Source organism: Hyla sarda, chromosome 1 (assembly GCF_029499605.1).
Source record: "Hyla sarda isolate aHylSar1 chromosome 1, aHylSar1.hap1, whole genome shotgun sequence".
NCBI lineage: Eukaryota > Metazoa > Chordata > Amphibia > Anura > Hylidae > Hyla > Hyla sarda.
Window position 1 is genome coordinate 103,899,704 of NC_079189.1, and position 13,310 is coordinate 103,913,013.

Below are 13,310 nucleotides of genomic sequence, written 5' to 3' on the forward strand. Positions count from 1 at the left end.
ATTCTAGATCTGAAAGAATGAACTAATCATATGAAATACTTTCATCTTTACATAGTTGAATGTGCTGACAACAAAATCACACTAAAATGATCAATGGAAATCAAATTTATCAACCCATGGAGGTGTGGATATGGAGTCTTCCTCAAAATCAAAGTGGAAAGTCCATGGCATCAATGCCTTCCTCTTGTAAGAACTGCTGACACACTCCAGCCACATGAGGTCTAGTATTGTCTTGTATAAGGAGGAACCCAGGGCCAACCGCACTAGCATATGGTCTCACAAGGGGTCTGAGGATCTCATCTCGGTACCTAATGGCAGTCAGGCTACCTCTGGCAAGAACATGGAGGGCTGTGCGGTGCCCCAAAGAAATGCCACCACACACCATTACTGACCCACCGTCAAACCGTTAATGCTTGAGCATGATGCAGGCAGCAGTACGTTCTCCACAGCATCTCCAGACTCTGTCACGTCTGACACTTGTGCTCAGTGTGAATCTGCTTTCATCTGTGAAGAGCACAGGGCGCCAGTGGCGAATTTGACAATCTTGGTGTTCTCTGGCAAATGCCAAATATCCTGCACGATGTTGGGCTGTAAGAACAACCCCCACCTGTGGATGTTGGGCCCTCATACCACCCTCATGGAGTCTGTTTCTGACTATTTGAGTGGACACATGCACATTTGTGGCCTGCTGGAGGTCATTTTGCAGAGCTCTGGCAGTGTTCCTCCTGCTCCTCCTTGCACAAAGCCGGAGGTAGCGCTCATGCTGCTTGGTTGTTTCCCTCCCACGGCCTCCTCCACGTCTCCTGATGTACTGGCCTTTCTCCTGGTAGTGCCTACATACTCTGGACACTATGCTGACAGACACAGCAAACCTTCTTGCCACAGCTTGCATTGATGTGCCATCCTGGACGAGCTGCACTACCTGAGCCACTTGTGTGGTGTCACGTATGGGCAGAGAAGGCGTGCACACTATTCTCGCCTGCTCCCCTATCTCTGCCTACTTACGTACCTGCCCCAACCGTCACGTCTGTAACCACAAATATAGTCTCTTCCTAGATACGTGAGGGGTGTAATTTGTCAAAATAATAAACTACAATGACACAGAATTAGGTCCAGGGACAGTAGGATAACAGACAGACTAACAAAGTAACACTACGCACTCACAGAAAAGTCGAGTCAACTAACCGCGTCTAAGCCAGGAGAAGTCAAAGTACCAAGTCGTTAATACTAGAGATGAGCTAACTTTAAAAAATTTTGATTCGGCCGATTTGCAGAATTTTCCCGAAAAGTTTGTTTCGATTCGAATTTGCTCGCGGCAAATCGATATTAAAAAAGGCTATTTCAAGCCTACATACAGCCTCTATAGCGGTATAGTGCACTTTACTGTCTCCTAAAACGCATATGGAGTGTGCTGGGGTAGTGAAATAATATTGTTATTCAGAATAGCATGCAGATTACCGGCATCGCTCTTAGAATCACTGCCGCACAGCAGCAAAATGACAGAGCCTGGTGGTGGCATCAGTGTCAGGAGACCATATAGTGACTGAATGACATAGCGTGGAGGTGTTGGCATTATGAGGACACCATATAGTGGCTGAATGGCACAGCGTGGAGGTGTTGGCAGCATGAGGACACCATATAGTGGCTGAATGGCACACCGTGGAGGTGTTGGCAGCATGAGGACACCATATAGTGGCTGAATGGCACAGCGTGGAGGTGTTGGCAGCATGAGAACACCATATAGTGGCTGAATGACACAGCGTGGACATGTTGGCAGCAAGAGGAGGCCATTTAGTGGCTGAATGGCACAGTATATTACACAATATATTACATTTTTGACAAAGATTTCTCATAGTTAGCACCCGCTATCCAAAAATTAGAAATTTCCAGACCCAGGCCCCACCTCTGCGGCATCAGGAACCCATATATTGCCTGAAGGACACAGCCTGGAGTTGGCTGATGCAACAGTACACACCCGGGTTTCACAATCCCCTCCAAAAAACAACAACATTTTTTAAATGTTTTAAAGAAATACCTTTGTGTAAGAACAAGCGTATATCCAACAGTTCACAAGACTCTATAATGCAGGACGGTGGACCACCCAAAAACATTCTTCTCAAAAATAATAAACCACACAATGTTTGAATTTTTTTTTACAAAAACTAATTCAATATGTGTGTAAGCTCATCTGTCTCCAAAAGATCAGATCACCAAAGGACTTTTTTCGCCCAAAATGATGAAGCAGAGTTAATCCCTGTCCGTATTTTTTTTCTTTCATAAAAAAATCACACGCAACAAGCGCTCCGTTGTGTAACGATTAGCATTCTGGAAAATTAAATTTTATTACCGATAAAATTATCAGCAAATTAAAAAAAAAACACTACCCAAGAGTGTTTAATTACCCCATACATTACACCAGGAGCAGTCAGGAGTAGGCCTCAGCAGTACCCAAGAGGCTTTAATAACCCCTTACCTTTGCACAATCAATTGCGAGATTGAGCAATACCAAGTGTGTTATGCCTTCAGATTTCCGGGGCCGCAGCCACGCTCCACTGAACGGAATAGCGTGTCTCTATCTTTCAAGGACAGGTGCGTTTTGCACGCTGAAACCAGTTCGTGATAGGGATCTGGGATTGCAATTATTTAACCTTAAAACGAGGAATTACCAGTAAGTGAGGGTCATAAGCTGGCGCTGATTAAGTCCCTGCCCTTTGTACACACCGCCCGTCGCTATAAGCAATTGGATTAGTTAGTGAGTTGGTTAGTGAGGTCCTCGGATCGGCCCAGGCGGGGTAGGAGAAGGCCCTGGCAGAGCGCCGAGAATTTAACGATCATTGTTGAAATTTGCATTAAGCATGTATTTAGCTACTGCTAAACATCCAAAAATGTAAGGCCCAAGGCCAGAGGCACCACTGAGGCAAGTAGTTCCTGAAAGACACAGAATGAGTCTGGATCATGCATTTGCAGTACCCAAGAGGTTTTCATAACCCCTTACATTTAAAGATCAATGTTTACATTTGCATTAAGCATGTATTTAGCTACTGCTAAACTTCAAAAAATTATAGGCCCAAGACCAGAAGCATCAGTTTTCACAATTTTAGGAGCATAGTTGTCCCCCAGATTAGGCAGCATAGATGTCACCCAGATTAGGCAGCATACATGTCCCCAGATTAGGAGCATAGTTGTCCCTCAGATAAGGAGCATAGTTGTCCCCCAGATTAGGCAGCATAGATGTCCCCCGAATTAGGAGCATACTTATCCCCCAGAGTAGGCATCATAGATGTCCCCCAGATTAGGAGAATACTTTTCCCCCAGATTAGGCAGCCTAGTTGTCCCCCAATCAGCGCGGGCCGGTCAAAGCCAATCAAAGGGCCGTATGTGGCAAGCGGGCCGTTCAATGCCCAGGTTTGCCCCAGAGGGTTTCATAACCAACCACAATAGAGAAAATTTAGTTGTAGGAGCATGGTCAATCTACTCAGACCCATCTGTCATTGGTGGCTGGAAATCCTGGCTGATCCATCCTTGATTCATCTTGACAAACGTCAGTCTCTCCACATTTTTAGTGGACAGACGAGTTCGCCTTGGGGTGACTATGGCCCCGGCCGCACTAAACACCTGCTCTGATGGCACACTACTGGCCGGGCAGGACAGCTTTCCCAGGACTCCGCTAGTTGCGGCCATAAATTGAGTTTGGCTGCCCAGAAGTCCAGCGGATCTTCAACGGTTGTTGGCAGGGTCATGTCGAGGTAAGCCACCACCTGCTGGTTCAGGTCCTGCTCCATGTCCACCTGCTGCTTATGAGTAGCTTCACTATGCGGCTGAAGGAAGCTACTCATCAGCGACTGTAGACTCAGGCTAACCGACTACGTAGAAGCTCCCTGAAGTAGGTCAGTTTGTCCTCCCTCTCAGTGGGTGTAAAAAAGGCCCCCATTCTGGGCCGGTAGCGAGGGTCTAATATGGTGGAGATCCAGAAGTCAATTTTGACAATTCGGGGGTCACTACGCAAGCAACTCAGCATGCATCGTGCCATTTGTGACAGTGACTCGCTGGGACTACCTGCCTCCATCTCCACTGCATACTGCCATGGTGTGTCTGGGTCCTCTGTCTCGCCTCCCTCTTAATAACCCTCCAGCTCCTCTGGCTGCTCCTGCTCCTCCTCTCCTGTCCAATGACTAGAAACACCGGCCATCTCATCCACCGTAAACTGTGCTCCGCTCTGCCCCTCATCATCTTCCTCCAGTTCATCCCCCACAGGACTCATGTAGCCTTCTCATGTAGGCGCAATGTCTCCATTGCCGTGACCACGTTTTCAATAATTTTTTGGAGTAAATGTAGGAGTGGAATTACGTCGTTCATGGCGTAATTCGAGCGACTAACAAAAAATGTGGCTTCCTCAAAGGGCCTCAGCAAATGGCAGGTGTCACGTATGAGCTGCCACTCGTTGACATTGAAGTTACACAGGGGAGTACTTCTATCTGCTTGGATCATCAAGAAATCGGTGACGGCTTTTCTTTGTTCATATAGTCTGTCCAACATATGGAGGGTGGAATTCCAACGTATGGCAAGGTCACAAATGAGACTATGTTGTGGGATACCGTTCTGACGCTGCAGCTCAAGCAAAGTGTGCTTGGCAGTGTACGAGTGGCTGAAATGCATGCACAGTTTCCTTGCCATTGTCAGGATGTCTTGCAAATGAGGTGAAGACTTGATAAACTTCTTGACAACCAGATTCAACACGTGTGCCATGCAGGGCAAATGGTTCACACTTCCTTGTCGCAGCACGGCCACAATGTTCTTCCCATTGTCGGTCACCATGGTTCCCATTTCCAGATTTCGTGGAGTAAGCCATACTTGGATTTCTTCCCTAATGATCTTCAGCAGTTCCTCCTCTGTGTGACTCCGTTCACCAAGGCAAACCATGTGAAGGACGGCTTGACACCGCTGTGCCCTACACACGTGGTACGATGAAGGGCCACCGAGATTTGGACGTGCAGTGGAGGCCGAGGACACGGGGGAGGAGGAGGCGCACACTGTAAAAGGACTAACTGCCTGGGAGCGAGAGCGTGGAGGAGGAAGCGGTGAAACCTGTCCAAGTTGCTGTTGTGGCTGTGCAGGAACAACATGTACCCAGTGGTCCGTAAAAGACATGTATTGTCCCTGCCTGCAGTTACAGCTCCACACGTCTGCGCTGCCGTGCACTTTTGAACACACACCGACAGGCTCAAGGACTGGCCCACCTTCTCTTGTACAAACTTATGCAGGGCTGGTACTGCCTTCTTCTCAAAGAAATGACGGCTTGGGACTCTCCACCTCGGCTCGGCAAAAGCCATCAATTCCCCGAAAGCTGCAGAGTCCACCAGTTGGAAAGGGAGGCACTGCAACACCAGCAACTTGGACAGGAGCACATTCAACTTCTGCGCCGTTGGATGAGTGGGCGCATACTGTTGTCTCATGGACATGGCTTCGCCGATCGATTGTTGGCGTAAGGGCTGACTACGAGCAGAAGAAGCAGGAGCGCAAGAAGGAGGGTTTGACACAATGCTCCCTTCGGCTTAGGTGGTGGAGCCTTGGCTGGATGACGGAGGGAGCGGATGGATGGCCACTGGGTGAAGTGGCAGGCTGGACCACTACATCGGAGCCACGGTTATCCAATGCCGCTTTATGGTGGCGAATCATGTGTTGACACAGGGCCATGGTGCCGAGATTGGGACCCTGGCCACGCTTCACTTTCTGTCCACAGATTTTGCATGTGACTACACTAAGGTCCTCTGGATTCTTTATGAAGAGCAACCACACCGCAGAGTAGCTGATTTTCCCACCCGCAGTCCACTCTATTTCACTGCTATTGGCGCCGTCTCCAGGAACCCCTGTTCCACTACCTCCATGAATGGTAGCTTGCCGCGAAGCAGGTGGTCTCGTTTGGCTCCTGAATTTCCACTACTGACACCACCACGCTGATTGCCAACCGTGCTACCGCGTTGCTGCCTCATAGACAAAGAGCAAATCTCTTCTCCTGATGATGATGAAGCCCCGGCTTCTGCACCCGGCTCCCAATTGCGATCGGCTTCATCATCATCAAAAGATGTGTGCACGTCACTGATGTCCTCCTCGTGTTCCACAACAGTGTCTGCCTCAGGACCCTGAACAATTGAAATACCGCCTCCCACGTCACTCTCCGCATTAATACTTGCCCGCCTTGCGGAGCAAGCGACTTCTCCCGGGCCATGCCAACTGAGGGTTGTGTCTGAGGAACCCACCAACTCTTGACTGGGGTTGTCACATGTCTCTTGTGATGATGCGGATGAGTGTGCAAACCAATTGACGAGGAGAGATGGGCCAACAACAAGACCGCTGGGTGTTAACGGGAGCTCAGGCCTTTTGCTGTGACTCCTGCTGCGACTCGCCCCAAGTCTGCTGCCAACTCTGCCTGACGTATGTAGGCCTCTGCCCCTTCTCTGTGCACATCCTGGCACTTCCCTGCCTGACATACTTAGTGCGTTTATGAGGGTATAGAACAACAGCAGGCGATTACTTACGGCTGTCCTTTCAAAGTATATAGGCCCTAGACAGAATAACAGTTACTAAATAGTACACTCCTTTGTTGTAAGTATGCCCTTTGCAATGGTGAGCGCTCTGGTATGCGTATTTCTATGTAGAAAAAACACTTTTTTTTTTGTAAATACACCAGCAGGTGTATACTAATGTGTGGAATAGCACTGAATTTAGCACGGAGACAGAATAACAGGTAGTAAATAGTACACTACTTGGTTCTATGTATGCCCTTTGCAATGTTAAGGCCACTGTTAAGTGTATTTGTACGCAGGAAAAACTTTTTTTTTCTTTAATGCATCGGCAGGTGTATAACGTGTGATATAACACTGAATTTAGCACAGAGACAGTAAAAAAGGTAGTATATGGCACGCTATTTGCTTGTATGTAGGCCCTTTGCAATGATAAGGCCACTGAAAAAGCGTACTTGTACGCAGGAAAACCTTTTTTTTTTCTTTCATACACCGGCAGGTGTATAACTTGTGGTATAACACTGAATTTAGCACAGAGACAGAGTAACAGGTGAAAAATGGTAAAAAGGCACTAATGTCCACACTAATATGACTTATTTCTGAACAGCAGCAGGACCCAACAGTGCAGCACCACAAAAAAAAAAAAAATCCAGGGATTAAACCCTAAATTGCACTCTGTCACACAATTCTGATCAGCAGAAGATGTGTGGACCAAATAAAAATAAACTCAATTGGGCTGAAAAATGAGGAGATAAGATGCTTCAGAAAGTTCAGGCAGCTTGGAGATCTGTATGAGGCAGCTGACAGCTATCTGCCCCTCTCTGCTGCAATGCTCAATAACGTGAATAACGGAGGTTTAGCTATCAATGATCCTTCTCAGAGTAACAGCACAGCACTCTGCACTCCTATCTTTCCCTAATGCTGATGTGACTAGCAGTTGCAGTGTAACGCTGTGGTATGATCTATTCACACACAGACAGTCCCGTCCTCTCCATCTGAGTGCATAGATGAAAGGAAGAGAGGCAAGATGGCCACCGATTATATAGGGGCTGTGACATCACAGGGGTCAGTGAACACTGATAGGCTGCATCTCACATGTGATTCAGGGTCAGCCCGCCTACCTTCATTCCCGCCGCTGTTTCCCGCCCTCCCATAATCCCCTGCCCCATGTACTCACATGTGGATCCGCCATCTTAGGTCTCCAATATCCTGGAACACTGTAAAAGGGAGTTTAATGAAGCGATTTGCGCAATAGAATCGCGGCGATATTCGTATTCGTTGCGAATTGAATTTTTCCTTAAATTCGTAACGAATTTGGGTTTGTCAACTTCGATTCGCTCATCTCTAGTTAATACCAGAGAGAAGTCGAGATAAAAGCCAAAAGTCAAAGATGCTGGGTAAAACAGGAGTAACAGGGACTACACGCTAGTTACTGGAGCAAAAAGACTTTCACAGGCTTTGAATGAGAGCAGACTTCCAGGTTAAGTAGGCAACCCCACAGGTGCTCTCATCAAGAGGTCAGCTGACCAGCCAGACAGCTAGGTTTAACCCACCAACAAAAATAAACAAAGAACCTGTCAGAATATTTTAACCCTATAAGTTCTGACGGTACCCCTCCTTTTAAGAGAGGCAAATGGACCCTAAATTTGGGCTTAGGTTTGTCCGGATGAGAATCATAGAACATTTTTATCATAGTGGAAGCATGAATAGAAGAGGCTGGAACCCTAATAACTTCAATTATCTCATAAAATCCAATAAACCGAGATTCAAATTTTTTTAGATGGAACCTTAAGACAAAGATTTTTAGTAGACAACCACACTTTATCACCAACTTTAAATTTTATGCCACAAGTACGTATCTTGTTGGCAGATCTTTTCTGTAGTTCTTGGGCAATTCTCAGGTTCTTCTGAACCTGGGCCCAAACTGTGGACAGTTTACTCATGGTAGTCTTGACTTCAGGGTTATCACTATCTGTATTAGTACAGGAAGAAAACCGCGGATTAAACCCATAAACACAAAAGAACGGTGACATACCATTAGAAGAATTTTCTTGGTTATTCAAAGCAAACTCAGCAAGAGACAGAAAAGATACCCATATGTAACATCTTAGGTACTGTTCCACATTTTGATTCAACCTTTCAGTTTGACCGTTAGATTGGGGATGAAAAGTGGATGAAAAAGATAACTGAACACCCAACTGTTTACAAAAAGCTTTCCAAAATTTAGAAACAAATTATACCCCTCGATCAGATACAATATTTTCTGGAACCCCATGATATTTAACAACATGGCTTAAAAATAAATCAGTAAGAATTTTGGCCAAAGGGAGATTTTTCAAAGGAATGAGATGACACTGTTTACTAAACCTATCCACCACCACCCATAGAACAGTTTTTCCCTCAGATGGAGGCAGTTCAGTCATAAAATCCATAGAAATATGAGTCCAGGGCTTTTTAGGAATGGACAATGGACACAACTCCCCTGCAGGACAAGTCCGAGGAGTTTTTGCATGAGCACAAACTTCACAAGAAGCAACAAAAGCTTCCACATCCCTGTTGTGGGTTGACAACCAAAATTTCCTTTGAAGCTATTTCTTTGTACCCCGGATACCAGGATGACCTTATAGCGGGAACAATGAGACTCCTCAATTATATGGAGGCGAAACTGACAAGGTACAAAGATCTTGCCTTTAGGAGTCTCTGGAGGAACCAAGCCTTGATTACTGAAAATCTCAGAAGTTAAATTAGCTGACACTGCAGAAATAACCACACCTTCTGGAAGAATAGTCTCTGGATTAGAGTCTATAGACTGAGCAGCACTGAAAGTTCGAGATAAGACACCAGCCTTGGAATTCTTAATACCTGTTCTTTATGTAATAACAAAGTCAAACTGAGTAAAGAACAAGGATTGAACAAGAATTGAGACGTTTGGCAGATTCCAGGAAGGTTACATTTTTATGGTCAGTGACTTCAGAAGCATCTACTTCAATGATAAAGGGCTTTGTCTGATCAGTTTGAACTAGAATTGGAGAAGAAATGTAGCATCCCTTAAGATGTTCCAAAGCAGCTTCCACCTCCTGAGACCATTTAACCAGATCTGCCCCTTTACAAATTAGATCAGTCAATGGTTTTGCAACAGTAGAAAAATTCTTTATACATTTTCTATAGTAGTTCGCAAAGCCCAAATACACACACACACACATTGAGTTTTATATATCTACTAGCTGAGTGCCCGGCGTTGCCCGGTTTTTCCTTTCTAATCCTTGTTGTGGAGGAAACTTTTGACTTCATATCCCGTCCTCATATATTGTTGTCATATCCCAACCCCATATCCCGTCCTTATATCCCGTCCTTATATCCCGACCTCCTATCCCGTCCTCCTATCCAAACTTCCTATCCCGTCCTCCCATCCCATCCTCCTATCCGGTCCTCCTATTCCGACTTCCTATCCCGACTTCCTATCCCGACCTTCTATCCCGACCTCTTATCCTGACCTCCTATCCCGACCTCCTATCTCGACCTCCTATCCTGACCTCCTATCATGACCTCCTATCCCGACCTCCTATCCCGACCTCCTATCTCGACCTTCTATCCCGACCTCCTATCCCGACCTCTTATCCCGACCTCCTATCCTGACCTCCTATCTCGACCTCCTATCCCGACCTTATATCCCGTCCTCATATCCCGTCCTCCTATCTCGACCTCCTATCCCGACCCGTAATATGTGTACCATTTTGTACCATATGTCATTGAAATATGTACAGCCGTACGGAAGTTATGTGGAAACATACATTTCCCATTGATTTGCATGGGACTTTAACCCCTTAAGGACCCAGCCATTTTACACCTTAGGACCCGGCCATTTTTTGCACATCTGACCACTGTCACTTTAAACATTAATAACTCTGGAATGCTTTTAGTTATCATTCTGATTCCAAGATTGTTTTTTTCGTGACATATTCTACTTTAACATAGTAGTAAAATTTTGTGGTATCTTGCATCCTTTCTTGGTGAAAAATCCCCAAATTTGATGAAAAATCTGAACATTTTGCATTTTTCTAACTTTGAAGTTCTCTGCTTGTAAGGAAAATGGATATTCCAAATAATTTTTTTTAATTCACATATACAATATGTCCACTTTATGTTTGCATCATAAAATGTAGGTGTTTTTACTTTTGGAAGACACCAGAGGGCTTCAAAGTTCAGCAGCAATTTTCCAATTTTTCACAAAATTTCCAAACTCACAATTTTTCAGGGACCAGTTCAGGTTTGAAGTGGATTTGAAGGGTCTTAATATTAGAAATACCCCACAAATGACCCCATTATAAAAACTGCACCCCCCAAAGTATTCAAAATGACATCCAGTCAGCATTTTAACCCTTTAGGTGTTTCACAGTAATAGCAGCAAAGTGATGGAGAAAATTCACAATCTCCATTTTTTACACTCGCATGTTCTTGTAGACCCATTTTTTGAATTTTTACAAGGGGTAAAAGGAGAAAATGTATACTTGTATTTGTAGCCCAATTTCTCTCGAGTAAGCACATACCTCATATGTCTATGTAAATTGTTCGGCGGGAGCAGTAGACGGCTCAGAAGTGAAGGAGCGACAAGGGGATTTTGGAAAGTACATTTTTCTGAAATGGTGCCAGAACAGCAAAAAAAAAAAACACATGGCATACCATTTTGGAAACTAGACCCCTTGAGGTACGTAACAAGGAATAAAGTGAGCCTTAATACCCCACAGGTGTTTCACGACTTTTGCATATGTAAAAAAATAAAAATAAAATTTCACTAAAATGTGTGTTTCCCCCCCAAATTTCACATTTTTGCAAGGGTTAATAGCAGAAAATACCCCCCAAAATTTGTAACCCCATCTCTTCTGAGTATGGAGGTACCCCATAAGTTGACCTGAAGTGCACTACGGGCGAACTACAATACTCAGAAGAGAAGGAGTCATATTTGGCTTTTTGAGAGCAAATTTTGCTCACGGGGCATGTCGCCTTTAGGAAGCCCCTATGGTGCCAGGACAGCAAAATAACCCCCACATGGCATACCATTTTGGAAACTAGACCCCTTGAGGAATGTAACAAGGCATAAAGTGAGCATTTACCCCCCACTGGTGTCTGCCAGATCTTTGGAACAGTGGGCTGTACAAAATTTTTAATTTGTACAGCCCACTGTTCCAAAGATCTGTCAGACACCAGTGGGGTGTAAATTCTCACTGCACCCCTCATTACATTCTGTGAGGGGTGTAGTTTCCAAAATGGGGTCACATGTGGGGTTTTGTTTTTTTTGCGTTTGTCAAAACCGCTGTAACAATCAGCCACCCCTGTGCAAATCACCTCAAATGTACATGGCGCACTCTCCCTTCTGGGCCTTGTTTTGTGCCCCCAGAGCACTTTGCGCCCACATATGGGGTATCTCCGTAGTCGGGAGAAATTGCATTACGAATTTTGAGGGGCTTTTTTCCATTTTACCTCTTGTCAAAATGAAAAATATATGGCAACATCAGCATGTTAGTGTAAAACATTTATTTTTTTACTCTAACATGCTGGTGTAGACCCCAACTTCACCTTTTCATAAGGGGTAAAAGGAGAAAAAGACCCCCAAAAGTTGTTAGGCAATTTCTCCCGAGTACGGCGATACCCCATATGTGGCCCTAAACTGTTGCCTTGAAATACGACAGGGCTCCAAAGTGAGAGCGCCATGCGCATTTGAGGCCTGAATTAGGGATTTGCATAGGGGTGGACATAGGGGTATTCTACGCTAGTGATTCCCAAACAGGCTGCCTCCAGCTGTTGCAAGACTCCCAGCATGCTTGGACAGTCAACGGCTGTCCGGCAATACTGGGAGTTTTTGTTTTGCAACAGCTGGAGGCTCCATTTTGGAAACAGTGGCGTACCAGACGTTTTTCATTTTTATTGGGGAGGGGGGCTGTGTAGGGGTATGTGTATATGTAGTGTTTTTTACTTTTTATTTTATTTTGTGTTAGTGTAGTGTAGTGTAGTGTTTTTAGGGTACAGTCACACGGGCGGGGGATTACAGCGGGCGGGCGGGGGATTACACTGCCTGTACATTCACGGGGGGGGGGGGGGTGGACCTCCAGCTGTTGCAAAACTACAACTCCCAGCATGCACAGTCTATCAGTGCATGCTGGTAGTTATAGTTTTTCAACAGCTGGAGGCACACGGGTTGGGAAACACTGAGTTAGGAAACAGACAATGTTTCCCAACCAGTGTGCCTCCAGTTGTTGCAAAACCACAACTCCCAAACATTCTCAGGCATGCTTTAAGTAGTAGTTTGGCAACATCTTTAGAGCCAGATGTTGCCGAACTACAGCTCCCAGCATGCTTGGAGTTGTAGTTTTGCAACGTCTGGAGGACTACAGTTTGCAGACCACTAATACAGTGGTTCCCAATCTGTGCCCTTACAGATGTTGCACAACTACAACTCCCAGTATGCCAAAACTGTCCAGGCATGCTGGGAGTTGTAGTTCTGCAACATCTGAAGGGCCAGATGTTACAGAACTACAACTCCCAGCATGCCTGGACAGTAAGGGCATGCTGAGGATGTTTAGTTTTGCAACATCTGGAAGGGCACAGTGGTCCCAAAACTGTGGACCTCCAGAAGTTGCAAAACTGCAACTCCCAGCATGCCCAGACGCCAAGGGCTGTCTGGGCATGCTGGGAGTTGTAGTATACAGGGTCCCAATACAGCAATGCATGTCGCTTTACTGTGACGTGCATTGCTGTAAAGGGCCAGACCGCGGCTGAAGAGGAACTCACCTG